Genomic DNA, 16,080 nt, shown 5'->3' on the forward strand with positions numbered 1-16,080 from the left:
TGTGTGTGTGTGTGTGTGAGTGTTCCTAGTAAGGGTTATCCAATTCCTTTATGACCAAAGCAGGAGATGTGTTCGTATTCTTGGTTCAAAGTTGAGCTCGTTCTCTGGGCAAGTTAGACTCTGTCTGGGCTGTCCCTTGTCTCTGATCCTGTTTGTAGGGTTTATGGACAGGATCTCAAGGCTCAGTCATGGAGAGGAGGGCATCTGATTGAGAACTTCTGGATCTCATCTCTGCCTTATGCAGCAGATGTGGTTCTGTTGGCGTCTTCGAGCCAAGACCTTCAGCGTGCACCGAGGCGGTTTGAAGTCGAGTGTGAAGCGGCTGTGATGAGAGTCAGTTCCTCTGAGTCTGAGGCCATGGTTCTCACAAGGGTGGAATGCCCCCTCCAAGTAGGGGGGTGTCTCTGCCTCAACTGGAGGAGTTTAAGTATCTGGGTGTCTTGTTCACTAGTGATGGGTGGATGGAGCCAGAAACGGAGAGACGGATTTGGGCCTTGTCCTCAGTAATGAGGGTGTTGCTTCGGTCGGTCGTGGTGAAACGAGCTGAGTTGAAAGGCGAAGCTCTCGGTTTACTGGTCTGTCTACTTCCCAACCCTCACCTATGGACATGAGGTGTGGATAATGCCTGATAAAAGATCCCAGATACAAGTGGCCGAATATGAGTTTCCTTCATACGGTGGCCAAGCACAGCCTTAATTAGGGTGAGGAGCTCCATCATCCAGGTGGAGCTCGTAAAAACAGCTGTGTTGTTTTTTTTTTTTTAAGGCACAATGAGATATGGGCAGCTTATCAGCTAAGTCATTGTTTTTGAAAACCTTTGGATTTACAGTCCACACAGAGGAACAAAAACGGATTTCAATTTTTTTTGTTTTTGTTGTAAAATCTCAGCTTGTGTGTGCACTAGAATGCACCAGAAATGATTTGTTTTTGAAACTATCTGGTGTAGCATGGACAAGGCCTAACACAGTCAAAAACAATGCCAGAGTTTAAAAAAAAATCAAGTGCAAAGATAAAAGTTTAATTTTACTATAACTACTGTAAACATGTTTTGTAACAGTGTTCTGTTGTCCTAATTGTAGTCCCTGTGTTTTACTTCACGCCTCTCATTCAGTGCAAACTCCTGTTTTTATGAACAAAGGGGTGATCAGAGGATTCTTTTTCCATAAATATAATGGAGAGCTTGATGCATTTTGTGCAGAACAAATGCGACATGATGTGTAAAACCCACCTTTTATGTGAACACACAAAAAACCTGAGAGAGAAAACCAGAGTTAACAAAATTATGACCTCAGATTTTTGTACTTGTCATATTGACACCTTCTTAAAATAACCTCATTTAAAATTTTTAATTTAGCACAACATTTACTGATAATTTCATTCGAAAAATGGAAGAATGACTTAGACAATTAATCTAGGAAGATTTGAGGAAAGTTTTAGTTTGTCTAAATGAAAGCCCAGATATGACCAACCTATACATCTGAAATATTGGAATTTGTCAAACCTCACAAAATGATGTTGGGATTGAGTCTGAAGAACATAAATTATCTAGTTTAGTTGAATGTAAACTAATCGATGTGCATTGATGGGAATGTTTTTATTTAGATTATTCTCTAAGTTTTGTACTGTTTTTGCATTCTCAGTAAATTTCCAAAAGTATTTTTTGTCAAACATCGACGGTTTGGTATAAAAATTAATTTGCCTCAGAATTCTGTGTTAAGCAATGTGGAGATTTTCAGTCATACATGGCTCAACAGCGACTTCCATAAAGTCCACATCGTCCTCTAATCCATTTAATTGATTCACTACAAGAGTATATATTTACATTGATTTAAGTCTCTGTGGGTAATTTCAGGTCTGCTCCCTAATGATGCTCGGAGTTAAGCAGCTTTTGAAAGCGAGACATGGGCATTTTTTATTTATTTATTTATTTTTTGTCATAGACCAAATCAAAATGAAGAACACACTATAGTTACAGTGTGTGAGGAATAGTCTCAGCAGTGAGTGAGGTGTCTTTGGAGAACTGCCTGCCTGATTGTCAGAGTGGTCTGAACAAAGCACTAATCAGTGTGATTGTTGTCATCTGCTTCTGAAGAGGCACACGAGAGCCCGTGTTCAGCATGATTACTGCTCATCTGCTGGGCCTGTACTCAAAGGTATGCCAACACGCTTTAGGACAACAGCACAAATGCCCTATAATCAACATTTTAGCTTGCAACAATATGATGTCCCCCGCCTAGCCTGATTGGTTTGGATGACAGCAATAAAAATTTGAATCTCATTGAATGCTTCAAAAAAAAGGGAACAGAAAATTCAGATTGTCTAAACGTGATAATTCAGTTCTTTTACCTTCTGGGTTTTAGAAAGGTTACAAACAATCCATATGTTATCTGTTGGAGGTAGTTCTTTCAATGGCTTCATTGTTTCCATCTATAAATAGTTCCAGTCTCAAAGTTTTCAAAGTGGTAGTCTATTTTATATATCGTTAAGCTGCTGTAAGTCTTGCACTGTATAATTTATTTTTTTCTTGGAATTCTATGATTAATAAGAGCAGCAGCTAACTATTGCACTGCCACTGGGACAGCCATAGGAAATTGTTTTCTGCCTTATAATTATGCAAAATTTAATGATGATATCACACAGTTTTTAGCCTTTCGCACACTGGTCCTGCTCCATTCCACCTATTTCTGTACTTACTCTCCTCAGTATTACACCCCTTGGTCTCTTCAGCTCACAGTCAGATCCTCCTGTTTATCACATGTAACATGTGTTTCCTGCTCTGCTTCAGATTGAAGCAAGCCTCAAGATGTTCATGTTGATCCTGCCTCCAGGCTGTGTCTACATATGGGTCCAACTTTAACAACTCTCCTCTTAGTTTGACACTTTGGTCTTGGCTTCACGCAAACTATCCATCAGCTCATCAGTTTGGAAGCTCCTGTTTGACCATATACTGAATTTTAACAGAGATATTTATAACCAATAGCATAACCTTTCAACGGAAGCTCATTTCAACATTTCATCACTTTAACCTTAGAATTTTCAAAACATTTTATCAAAGCTCTTAATAGTCTTTTCCTCAAGTTCTTTCACACACTCAGAAAGCTATTGCATCTTTATCCTGGACCTTTCTAATTGGCTACTTATACAGGTTTTTTTCTAACCTCATTATTCAGTCGTGAACTCTACCATCACATAATCAAATTTGGTTTTCAGCTTTAAACACACATAGAAATATAAATTTATGCATTACTGCATTACTGTCAAATACAAGACAGAAAGTCGTATAACTCCAGTAATAAATGTTTAACCAGTCTTTTCTTTAAATATACATTTTAAATGAGTCTTGAAGTGAATTTGAAGTTTTAGTGCTATGTTTCTTTATTTTTAACTGGTTTAATGTGTCCTTGTAGTACAGTACAAATGGAAATGATGTGAGTCTATGATGACATTACACAAAGAGCTAACAATGTAATGACAAAATCCAACTGTTTTTATTTAGATTTATTACTGTTGGATAAAGGCAAGTGTTGTTTTTATTGGTAACCAGTTTTGTGGCAGAAGCACAGAATCTGATAATTCAGTTCCAGTTTGTCATTATTTATTGAACAAAAAAAAAGGAAAAAAAAACAAGCCACACACCTTGATTGTCCTTGAAGAGTAAAGTTTGGCAGCAACTACTAGAAGTAATTGTCGTTTTTATGATCTCATTGTGAAGGATTTTTATTTCTTTATTTATTTTATTTTATTTTTTATTCAAAGATCCTGCTTTGAGTAGTTACACACCGAGACTGTGGAACAATTTTCTGGAAGGTCTGAGATGAGTCCACAATCTGGACACTTTTAAACATAGACTAAATACTCATCTGTTTGGTTTGTTTTATTTGTTTTTCTTGGAAGTACTTTAAATGGCATAAACTTGTATGAAATAGAAACAAAACCAAAATGATTTGTTTTTGCATCCTTTCAAAAAACTACAGTTGTTCAGCTTTTTAAATTGTCCTACCATAAACTTTGACTGATGCCCTGATGCATCTCAGTAATCCAGATAAAAATCAAAGAAAAAAAAATTGTATAGGTCTTCTGGACGGGTTCTTCTCTAATGAAACGTTTCGTCTCTCCTCCAAGAGACTTCTTCAGTCTGAGAGTTTCAGGCAAAATTCAGGCTTTTAAGCCCTGCCTCCATGTGACTGATACATCACATGGCTATCGTTGACACCTAATTAACACTTATTGTTAACAGGGGGTGGAGTGATACTGGCAATAGCCACACTGTAGGAGGGGGACAACTGAAAACGGACGACCGTCCATCATTAAACAGAGGTGGAGGCCTCCGTTTTCAGTTGTCCCCCTCCTGCGGTGTGGCTATTGCCAGTATCACTCCACCCCCTGTTAACAATAAGTGTTAATTAGGTGTCAACGATAGCCATGTGATGTGAGTATCAGTCACATGGAGGCAGTGTTTAAAAGCCTGAATTTTGCCTGAAACTCTCAGACTGAAGAAGTCTCTTGGAGGAGAGATGAAACGTTTCATTAGAGAAGAACCTGTCCAGAAGACCTATACAATTTTTTTTTCTTTTTGACTGATGCCTTTAAAACTGCAGTACTTGAGCTTTTGAGTCACTAAACATTGCATGTCCTGATCCCGAACTTACACTTAAGAAGGTTGGTTCAATGTTCTTCCATTTCTGAATAATATTTAGTACTATAAAATAACAAAAAATACATGCTAACCCTTCTCAAATGAACAGGCAGCAACTGCTTCCCTGAAATTATTGTTGTTATATTTCTTTATTTGCATTATTGTAACATGCCTGATCGTTTCAAACTACCAAAATTACTTATTTTATAGAGATGCTCACATCTGCTGTGTAGCAGTAAATTACTTATCACCTTGATGCAACACTTAGCACCTTAATGCCACAGAATGCATTGAGATAATAATAATAATAATAATAATAATAATAATAATAATAATAATAATAATAATAATAATAATAATAATTGTGTACTGTTCTTGCACAATGACTTAGTTTTAATTAAATCAAGAATAATGCAGCTATAATTGTTTGTGTTAATCTGACATTACATGGTCAACAAACTTTAAGACCTGCCATGGCTTTTCTCTTTTAAGTTGTTAAATCTTAGAAATTTTTAGTTGGTGACCTATTTTTTTGTTCATGACACTAACAACCATTAGCAATTCTTGAGCTACTACATATGTCAGCTGTGTCATATTTTTATAGTTGTCACAATCTTTATGGTGACTGCCAGCTAGGCGGATAGGTCCTTTTTCAACTCCTAATCTTTCACATTAAAACTGCTGAATTGTCCACAAAAAATGTTCGTAGTTCAGAGCATGTTTCTCATATTGGTGGCAGAACGTAAATCCCATGACAGCTAGCTGTACATTTATGCCAATAAAGCAAGTTTGAATTGAATTCCTGTCACTCTTGAGTGTGCACAAGATGTTACCAGTAGCATTTTTTTTATATATAAAATGACAATTCTAACCTGAATAATGCTACTTGGGGGTTGTAGTTTGACAATGTTGTTAAGTAAAAGTGTCATTGGAAAAGACAGCCCTCATTTCCCATAATGTCGGAGTAGTTTCTGACCAGAAAGTGTTAATTTTTCAGAATGTTAGGTTTACAATTTGTACCTATTGGACAGTCTGTTCATCCATTATTGTTACCTGCTTTTCCTTTCTGGGTTACAGCGAACTGGTGATCATGTCCCTCAGTCACTGTGCAAGAGACGGGGGACACCCAGGACAGGTTGCATGTCCATCACAGGGACAACGAGAGACCAATAACCATTCACTCATTGTCAAGTGTGGTCTTTGATGGGGTGCTGCGCCACCTAAAACAAAATTAATTTAGTAGTTCCTCCTAAAAAACAATGTAAATTGCCATGTTTTGTTTTGTTCTGTGCTTTTAAACTAATTTAACAATGGAATTTAAAATAAATAATTTACTTTAACAAATACTTTTAATTATTTGCAGTTATAGGGCACATAGGCTGACACCCTGCATTTGTTAAGTGGTTTATCCAACCTAACAATTTAAACTCCCCCTGTTGGCAATAATTAAAATAATCAGTTGCTCCAAACTGAGTCTCTTTGAGGCGTAAAAATGCTTCCCCATAGACACATTCTGCTGGTTTTAGTACATTGATATGAACAATAGACTTAATGAAAGTTCATCAAAAGCAGGAATGGCGATTGGCAAAAGTTGTGTCCAGTAGAAGAGATATCCTGCTTAAAAATCTATTTGGACATTTTTTGTTTGAAACACTAATTATCACCTTTGCAGACCTCCAAAATTTCCCTCTCCCCTTGCGAAAAAAAATAAATAAAAAAATTTCACATCACAATTACAAGTTTATTTATAAACAGGCAGACAGAAACACAATACTGAAAGCTAGCCACAAACAAACAATTGCTGTGTGAAAATCTAAAAATTATTAAACCACAAGCGTCTGAAGACTCTAACAGTCATACCTGTAAATTTCTATGTAACTGCACTGCTCTGTTGGAAATAAGTCAAGCTAAGTTCCAGTTCTGAAGGGAATATTTTGGTTTTAAGCAAAAATAGAACAAAAGTAGGGAAACTTGTGTTTAGTTGATCTTTCCTTTATTGTAACAATGCTTCTTGGTAATACAGTTTATACAGTTGGGAAGCCTGTTTATTTTCCCATAAATGTTGCCACATTTGCTTGGAAAGTGCATTTGTGGATTGAGCAGCCCAGTTCAGTATGTGGGTTGCACCCTTGAAAAACGTGCCAGATCTTCTCCGTCAATACCAGACCACTTATTTTGTGATTGAGCCTCTGGTACCCCAGGTGCAGACAATCAGCTGCCTGATTGGTGCTTGATTGTCAGCACCTGTAAATAACCAATGGCAATCCCATATCTCCACAGTCTGGGACTGAAATTGACCCTCTAAAATGACAACACTCATCCCCACACAACAGGGTTTACCAAAGACTTCCTTCAGGACTAGCCTGACCCTTGCCTTCCTACGCAGCTCCGCTCAATTCTAGTTTCCCTTCACTGCTCCGTCTGGGACTTCTCCCATTGAGATGGATTTCGCTGGCAGATTTTTAATCGGGCCAATCAGAGAAGAGAACGTCAATTTTCTGTGCAGTGTCTGCTTGTAGTTTATTTTACCTGGGCCAATCATCAAACAGAAGGAGGAGTTTTGAACGACGTCGATTTTCTGTGCAGTGTCTGCTAGTTATTTTAGCATATGGCAGCGGAGGAAGAGAATGAAGCCAGTCCGTGTTGATAAGGCTTCCAAATTAAATTAAATTTGTCTGACAAAGCAGCAGCTCTCATTTACAGTCGTCTCGTTTGGCTCGGTGCTTCTCTCCTCTCAGTAGGGTTGTTTACAGCACACGCGATTTCCGGTTAGCTTCTTAACTTAGCCTCTGTCACAGAGACATACGTCGCAGCCAACTGATCCAATCATTTTAAACTTCAGCAGAGGCCACGCCCCCTTTCAAGCATCACTTCTCTATGCATCAAGTCCAGACCCTTGTACGAAGCAAAGTGAAGGACGAGGGTCTGGTTTAAACCAGGCTACTTCAGGACTTGCAAGTGGAGAGAATGGAATGGGTTGGCAGCTTTCCTGACCTAAACCCCAGTAAACACCTATGGGATGAACTTAGGTGTTTTGTTTGTTTCAGCATGACCAACACAAGCATGTTGGCAGACTTGTGAGAAATGTTGGTTGGATCCCATTCCACAGCAGTGTGTGATCAAGTAGGTGAGCAACATGAGGAAGTGCCAGGCTCTTGTAGCTGTGTTCTTCCAAATGCTCCATTTGTTAAAAAAAATGAAATTGTTATACTGTCAAAATGTCTCATATTTTCACACTTTAATCATTCAATCGTATAAAAACCAAACAAGTGTCAACAGCAGAACAAGTTGTTTGGCCGAGGAGGTCAGACCAGTGTTACTGTATATGGGTCACGTCACTCAACTCTGCCGTTCAACCCGAAAAAGCCTTTTTTGTAACGAGTGTTATGCTATTTAATTATTATGCTTTACAACAGTATAATATTTAATGCCAATGAGTATTGTTGCAACAAAGAAATAATCAACCAAACACAAATTTGTTTACTTTCTAAACAAAGTTTATATTTAAAGTCTATATGAGCCCAGGTGTGTGCTGTCTACAATTTGAGTGGATTTGTGAGAAAACGAATTACTCCTATAACAGTAAAAGACACACTAAGTGTGAGAAGACAAAAATGTCTATGGTTGGATGTGTAGTTTGTACATGTATACATATTGTAGAAGTTGGATGAGTTTGTTTGCCAAATTTAGAAAGGTGCTTAAAAATCTGCAGAAATCCTAAAACTCAAAGTGCAGTCATGTAAAAACTGTAATTTATGTTATGTCAGTTCAGTTGTGTAAAATCTGTCTTTTTGTGACCATTCTAAACTCTAAATAATGTTTTTTAATCCGTAGAGCGTTCATTAGCTGTAGAGATGTTTAAAAAGACTAGATTTTCTTACTCATTTTGTCAAAATTCAAGTAGCGGAAAATGGCTTTTTTTGTTGTTGAAATTTTGTAAATTTCATGCATTAACAAAAGTCCTAGCACACTGTTGCTGATTGAGCCTCATGTCTTTGCTTCTTTTTAAACTGGGGGACAAGGAAACAAGGCAAAGTTGTGAACAAAATAGTAAAATGGGTGCTCCAACGCTCAGGCATTGACACCCTGAATGAACAAATGTCCTAAAAATGCAACAGCTGCTGAAGCAGCAAAGGTGAATCTGACAGAATGTATTCCTCATCAGCAATTTCCCTGCTCGAGATGTAGACTTCATACATCCCTTAGCCCGTTGTTAACTCACAATGAAGGAGTTTCATTATCAGTTGGCCATTAGAGCGCTGTACAACCGGATAAGTGTTGGTTTGATTGCAAAGGCATTCAGTGGGGACAGGATAATTGCTTAGCGTGACTAAGAGAGTACAAATTGGCACAGAGAGTTCTCTTGGAAAGGGAGGGATGGATGGGCGGATGTAGACAGCGGTGGAGGGTGGGGGTAAAAATAACCCCGGGCTGACAGAAAAGGAAAGGGACCCTTTAAAAACTGATGATTTAGCAGACAGCCTCTTCTTCGCAGGAAGAGTTGTCAGAGAGGAAAGTGAGACACAAAGCGCGAGCGTTGTAGAGACGTAACTAAATAAAGACTTTACAGTTGATAGGCATTGTTGTCACAGTAGCAGTTTTTTTGTAAAGTTTTTACTTTATTTCTGACTTTCTTTAGTGTATGATCTGTGCTCATGATAAAATAAAATAAAACGAGCTGCTTTTAGAGCAGTGACTGAATTAAATATTGAACAAGTTGTTTTTTTTATCTGAAATAATGTGAGCATTTTCACAGTGAGTTCGTGATGACAGTTTTCTTGTTAGTAGCGTGAGAGCACTGAGGGAGTGAGAGGTCACAAAGCACAGGACGGAGGGAGGGGGGAGGAAACCACTTTAGATTGTGAAGGATTTCCATTTCCCAAAGACAAACTTGCTCCCCACCCCCCTCTGCCTCCCACCCTCTCTGCCTGTCTCCCCCTCCTCCTCCTCGTCTGTCTGTACTCTGTGAGCCTGTTTTAATGGCCCAAGGCCAGGAACTCTGGGAGCTCTGGAGATTGCATTGGATCAAGTGATGTGTGTGTGATCCCACGTTTATCTTTGCCCATCTGTGACAGTACATGTGTTTATATGTTTACATATGCTCCTAATGGGGTGTGTGTGCATGAAAAAAGTGTGTATATACAATTATAGTTAACTGTTACATTAAAAGAATAGTTTCAGGAATGACTGAGCAAAAAAAAAAAAAAGAAAAGTTGAAAAAAATGCCCTATCCTAAAGGGTCCAGCATACTCAATCTGAATCCAAACAGTTAACTCCTGGTCATTTGGTTGCTAGACATTCGTTTTCACACTCACCTATAGCTGATGTGACACACGCTGCAGATCTCCTGGGAAACCCCTCCCACTGCTGTACACATCACTAACAAGGTTTTTATTCCGATGGAGTCTCCAATCCTATATGTGCCGTTTGGCCATAAATCTGTCACAGATAGAGCACCACCCTTTTCAGCAGACAGATTCTTCCATTCACAATGTCTGTTCTCTCTCCTTCGACGAGCTTTTGGCCATTTCATCATCATCATCATCATTATCATCATCATCATCATCGTCATCGTTTATTTATAAAGCACAATAAAAACCAAAGTGCTGTACAGGTGCATAAAATAAAACCAATGAACAAAGTACAGTAATAAAATGAACAATAAAATCAAACAAAACAGCAAAGGCTGGCCTAATGATCCATTTGACTGTCTTTGTAAGTAGCTGTGTTTCCATTGCAAATGTGCCCAAAACTTTGTCGATATTCTGTTAATGTTGAAAAAAACACAGTTTCACAATTGCAGTGTTTCCAGTAAATAAGAAACGCAATTAAACTCACGCATGAATACGCTTGTTCTCGTGATAAGTCATTACAAACATGGCGGCAATGGATGTGAACACATAGCATATTGCTACCATGACACTAGCGCTCGTCATCAGCCATCAGAGGAGACGTCGGCGTCTTATCGAGGCTTTCGAGTGACAAGCCCCTTATACTTGGGAGCGGCTTCGTATGCGACGTTTTTAGGAAATTGTAGTCGGTGAGTTTAACACTTTCTCTTACTACTTCGGTGATTTCACTACTACTTTTACTTCCTGTTATCTTCTTCTTCATTGTCTTTTCGCCAGTAGAAACAGCCAGTTCTTCATCATGTGACTCCCGTGATGCGAAAAAAGTGTTTCCATTGCAGTTTTGCGAAATACATGAATTTTGATATGGCCAAAAAACCACCTCTTCCTAGCACAAAACCATTTTGTCGAAAATTTATTTTCGAAATTGACGTTTCCATTGAGTAAATATATTTTTGAAATTCTAATTTGCGCATTTTCATGGTCAATGGAAACGCAGCTAGTGTCAGATGACGACTCCTCAAAACTATATATGTGTGGACGTACAACAGTAGGCTTCTGGAAGCAGAGTAGTTGAAGTAAAATGCCACCGTTGTTGTCTGAGCACTTTTCTGCATAAACTAATGCCCACAAACATTGGACCAATCACATAAAACTCAGCGCACTCGCCTGTAACAAAAAGTTTGGCCCCGGGCTTTGTGTCAAGAAAGGCTGGGCGAATTGTCCCAGAGAACAAAATGACGCCATTTTGATGCAGTTTTTGTCACTCACTTACATGAATGGGAGCTGATATCACAGCTCTGAGTGGAGTATACAGGGCCCTTGAGGCCACAAATGCATATTTTATAATGTCAGCACAATAAAATATTATGACAGAAAATTGTTGGAGATTATATTTGGCAAATACGTCTGATCACCTCAATATCTTTCAGGACTGACGATTAATTAATCCCCACAAGCAGAAATGAGAGAAAATGTTGGGAATAAAAATGACACTTTGCCTTTAAAAATTTGTATTTGAAATAAATATAAGTCATATGTGCTTCAGAGGTAATTGTTTTTTGCAAAAAGGTCAATTTTAGCAAAAAGCTATTACTAAAATATGGATACGGACAAAAAATCCCAAGGACTGTTCAATGATTGGATTGAATTATTGCACACAATTCATTTATTGAATGAAAAAAAAAAGTTTCTGTCTAGATTAAAAAAATAAAGTAAAAGAACACATTTTAGGGAAAACAGAGAATCCCTGTATTATAGTGGCTAAAGGATTGTAATCAGACAAATATGTACATAATTAGATAACATTTTCAACCTATTCTTTGTGACAAGAACCTGTCATTTATATTTACATGAATTTTTACTGAGCTTAAGAGGACTGATATTTATAAAGATGCAATCGTAACATGTTGATAATGTTAGATGTGCACTGTAGTGGTTTAGAGAACTATACATCAGTCTAGAAAATGGGCGTCTTTTCTCTGACTCAACAAGTGTCAGCTCTGATTAACTGTCCTTGAAAGAGACAATGAATCTCCACCAGCTCATTGGCTCTTGATACTTGACCCTTGACCTCTGTTACAAGACGAGCAAATAGCAGTTCAGAAAAGCAGATTTACTTTTGAGTGATGACTAGACTCAAACCAAACGGCACATTCTCTTCAAGGCTGATAGTTTGTCCCACCAAACATGTCAGTGAGATGAGCACTCGGAGAGGATAAAGTCCCCATCATTCATTCCCGAATCCTGTCTGGATATATGTGTGCTACTTTGTAGCTGACCCAACACTCGTCTGTGCAAGAGGTATAAAGTACAGAGCAAGGCTTTGAAAAAAAAACTTTAATGTGCAGTGCAAAACTAGATTACATGCCAACTTCTACAGTGACTCAATATTTTATTTAGAGAGCATGTACACGGCACCCGAGACATGGATTCAATTTTCTGGTCCTGTAATATAGAGAACATGTTTGATGTCGGTACATCACAGTAAACTGAGCTGCTCCCAGAACTGGTTCTTGGTTACATTGCTGATTAAATCTTGGACTTCTAGTTTGATGCCTGGAAACTCATGTCATGAGATGATTACACCTGTAAATCTGCTTATAGCACCTCGAGTTACAACAAGTGATAAACCCCACTGATTCAGACTCAAATTAAAAAAAAAAAATTACTAAACCCTCCTGATTAAAAGCTGTCTCTCACTGCCATAGCAATCAATAGCACAATTATATGCAGTGCATGCTTTTTTTTTTTGAAGAAATAAAAAAAGATTACAAAAATGTTAAGCAATATTGGATTTAAAATATAACTTGGTCACAGGCAGCTGTGTTTTTTTTTATAAAGAAATTTAAAAAGCCAGAACTCTAACCAAGAGCACAAAATATTTACATTTTTTATTTAAATAAGTCATAATTGTAGAAGGATTATGGACTTAATGTTTTTGGTAGTGATCACTCAATACCAGCATTTTTACAAGTACTCGCACTAAAATCGTACAAAATGCACCAATACGAAATGGGACAGATACCAAAACCAGTATCGATAAAAAGGTAGTAGTAGTGGCATTCCATTGAATGTTATTTATATTATAACATTTTTGCAACAGTGTATACGTATCATGATATACAATTAGATTTGGTACAGGGAGAGGGCATGTAGGGCTACAAGTAAGGAGAACCACTTTGTGTGTGTTTTTAAAGTCATTGTGTAAGGTTTAAGTTCTAACTCAGTAAGTTCTATGTATCACTTGGTATTTGTGAGTACTCAAGTTGAAGTGCTTGTACTTGTAATCTGTTTGAGAAAAACTGGTGTCAGGACACTCCTAGGTTTTGGACTTTATTACCTCCACCAAGGACGTTAGGCTTTCAGTAGCGCTGGTTTGTCTGTCCGTCTGTGCACAAGATTACTCAAAAGATCATAAATGGATTTTCATGAAATTTCCAGGGCATACTGCGTTATCACAAAGAACAAATGATTAGATTTTAGTGGTGATCTGCCAGAGCTGCAGCTCACTGATCTGGCACAAACCAAAACTGAAACTTAAGACAAACAACAGAACCAGAGGCTGCTTTTTAGGGATAAAGACATATTATTACAGCCAATCAGAATCCAGCAGACCTTTGTTCCACCAATCACAGTTCAGCAGCTGCACCCTCTCATTTGCATAACTTAGAGGTGTGCACTTTCCAAGTGCTTCTTGTTATGGTCTGCTGCCGTGAAAGCCAGACTATCATGCATCTGCCTGTATCTCTGTGGGAGTATGTGTTTGTCTGTGTGTCTGTTAGCACAGTACTTATGACCCACTGGACAGATTTTATTAAAAAAGCCCACAAGGTAATTAGAGAATGCACATCTAATTCACTTTTTGAGCCACTCTGATTTAAATTGGTTGCAGCAAATAATCAACCTGAACAAACAACAATGGCCATAACATTAAGTGTTTCAGCTTTTGCGCTAACATTTTGTGTGGTAGGTAAGAGTTATCCCCAACACAAACCTGGAGCATGAACAGATCACATGAGGTCTTTGTTTAAAACATAAAGGCAGCAGAAAAAATGCATTCATTGAATAAACATGTTTAATTTAAAATAAGCATTTATCATTGTAGATTTTTGTGTGAAGGTTTATCTTTCAGATCATATTGGAGTAAAATAGGAGGTATGGTTTCTCCGTGCAATTGTAATTAATTTAATGTTGAGAAGTTTCCTCAAATTAAAATGATTAATGCATAAAATCTCCAGACTGGTTAAATTATTCAGCCGTAAACCGAACCGTGCACTGACCTTGATATGTTCATTCATGATGGGATGTAGATGAAGCAGTGCAGGATCGTACTGTTAAGGAAAAAAAATCATGTCTCTGTAGGTTTTATCATTTATATTTTCTCATTAATCAAATCTATTGATCACTATTTACATCTGCCTGTTGCTTGACAGTTATTGTTCTATTAAAATAATATACAGAGCTGGTATAAACATATTTTTTGTTAATTAAATAGAATGTACTTTTTTATTTTTAGCTATATTCTGCAAAAAGCTTGATTTTCAAAATCTTATTGTCATAATACTCTTGTCTCCGTATTCATTCCTCTTAAACAGTAAGGTGCTCAGCAAGTCCTTCCCTGTATCCGGCCTTTTGGCTGTCTCAGCTCATCCACTAATCCAACTCGCCTTCCTTCCTTCCTTCTTTCCTTTGCCTATTCCTCAGACCTACAACAATACACAAGTAATAAATCAACGAACTTCCTCAAATTAAGCCAAGTTCGACTACGTAACTTAATCACAGCTGACCGTTGTTTCCTCTCTCCTGCAGAAACAGGTACCACTTCATAATAAAATCGGTTTTACTTACCAGTGCATTGTTGTAGACCTTTTTGGCTTAGAAAAACTTGAATTCTGGAAGCTTAATAGAAAAAAAAATCCATTGTTGGAATAACCTGGTCATTCATAATGCAAGTAGAAATGCTCTTTAACTATTAAACAAATCTGAGTTCTACTGATGTCTTTCTACAATTTGATTTCACCAAATGTTTAAGTGATTGGTGATCACCATCATTCAAGATATTTTTCTGACCCCATTCTTTCCTGGAAGATGATGTTTTCCCATTGTCCTTTCCTGTTTTAAATAATGCATAGTTAAGTTCGCATTTTCAGATTTTTTAGTAGTTTTATTCCTCTTCTTAAATGTTTTTTTTTTCTGCTTGATGACAATAATCTGACCTACCTGAAACAAATGAATATACTGTATTTTCCACGACCACAAGATGTCTTTCAACATGGTTATTCAACAAATAAGAAGCTATTCACTGCATCAAGCTAGAGTTAAATAACTTGTCAGCTGAAACATAATCATCCATGTAGTACCTGTCCAATGGGAGTCTCTTACTATTTGCTTAGTTAAATTCAGGTGGTGACATTTTTAGGTCCCGTCCAGCAGGGCAAAACTTGAATCACAAAAAAAAAGAGAGAGAAAAAAAAAGGAGTTAAACAAGCCAGGAAAAGAACTGTCACAGTTGACAATTGATATAATAGTTAGTGTCTACTTTTTTGTTAGTGTGAGGAATTAGTCTGAAGTTGTCTGAAATCAAGCAAAAGCCACCATCCAACTGATGAATATTGTGTGTGTTTTTCCATTAAGTGGAACTCTAATTACCTCAAATATAGATTAATTAAAAAGCAATGGATTCTGATGCATATTGTGGGCATTTATTTACACTTGCAATTATAAAAATAAACTCTCCCTGCATATCTGTTTTATGAGTGCTTGTCGGGATTATAGTTGTCGGAGTGGCTAAAGTGTGCATGTAATAAGTGTATGCACTAAGACGAGTGTACATGTGTGTTTGTGTAACCCTATTTTGGCTAAATTATGGATTTTTCTCATTAGGAAGTGCACAAATATTTGTGTGGGGGTGGGGCAGATCTTGCTGTGAAAGCAGCTTGCTGCCTTTGAACAATAAAAACAAAACATCAGCTGCTTATCAGCAAAATGGAGTGAGGCTCGAAGTTTTAACAAAGAAAGACCAGATGTTGCAAGTAAACAGGTTTGTGTGTGTGTGTGTGTGTGTGTGTGTGTGTGTGTGTGTGTGTGTGTGTG

At 37.6% G+C, this 16,080-nt stretch overlaps 1 protein-coding gene across 4 annotated transcripts in view; it reads left to right on the plus strand.

Moving 5' to 3' along the window:
• Positions 1 to 16,080, plus strand: part of LOC106514237 (RNA-binding motif, single-stranded-interacting protein 3) — a 199,289-nt gene that overhangs the window by 76,109 nt on the left and 107,100 nt on the right. The window lies entirely within an intron of this gene.

The sequence above is a fragment of the Austrofundulus limnaeus genome, unplaced genomic scaffold (assembly GCF_001266775.1).
Source record: "Austrofundulus limnaeus strain Quisiro unplaced genomic scaffold, Austrofundulus_limnaeus-1.0 Scaffold18, whole genome shotgun sequence".
In the NCBI taxonomy this organism is placed as follows: domain Eukaryota; kingdom Metazoa; phylum Chordata; class Actinopteri; order Cyprinodontiformes; family Rivulidae; genus Austrofundulus; species Austrofundulus limnaeus.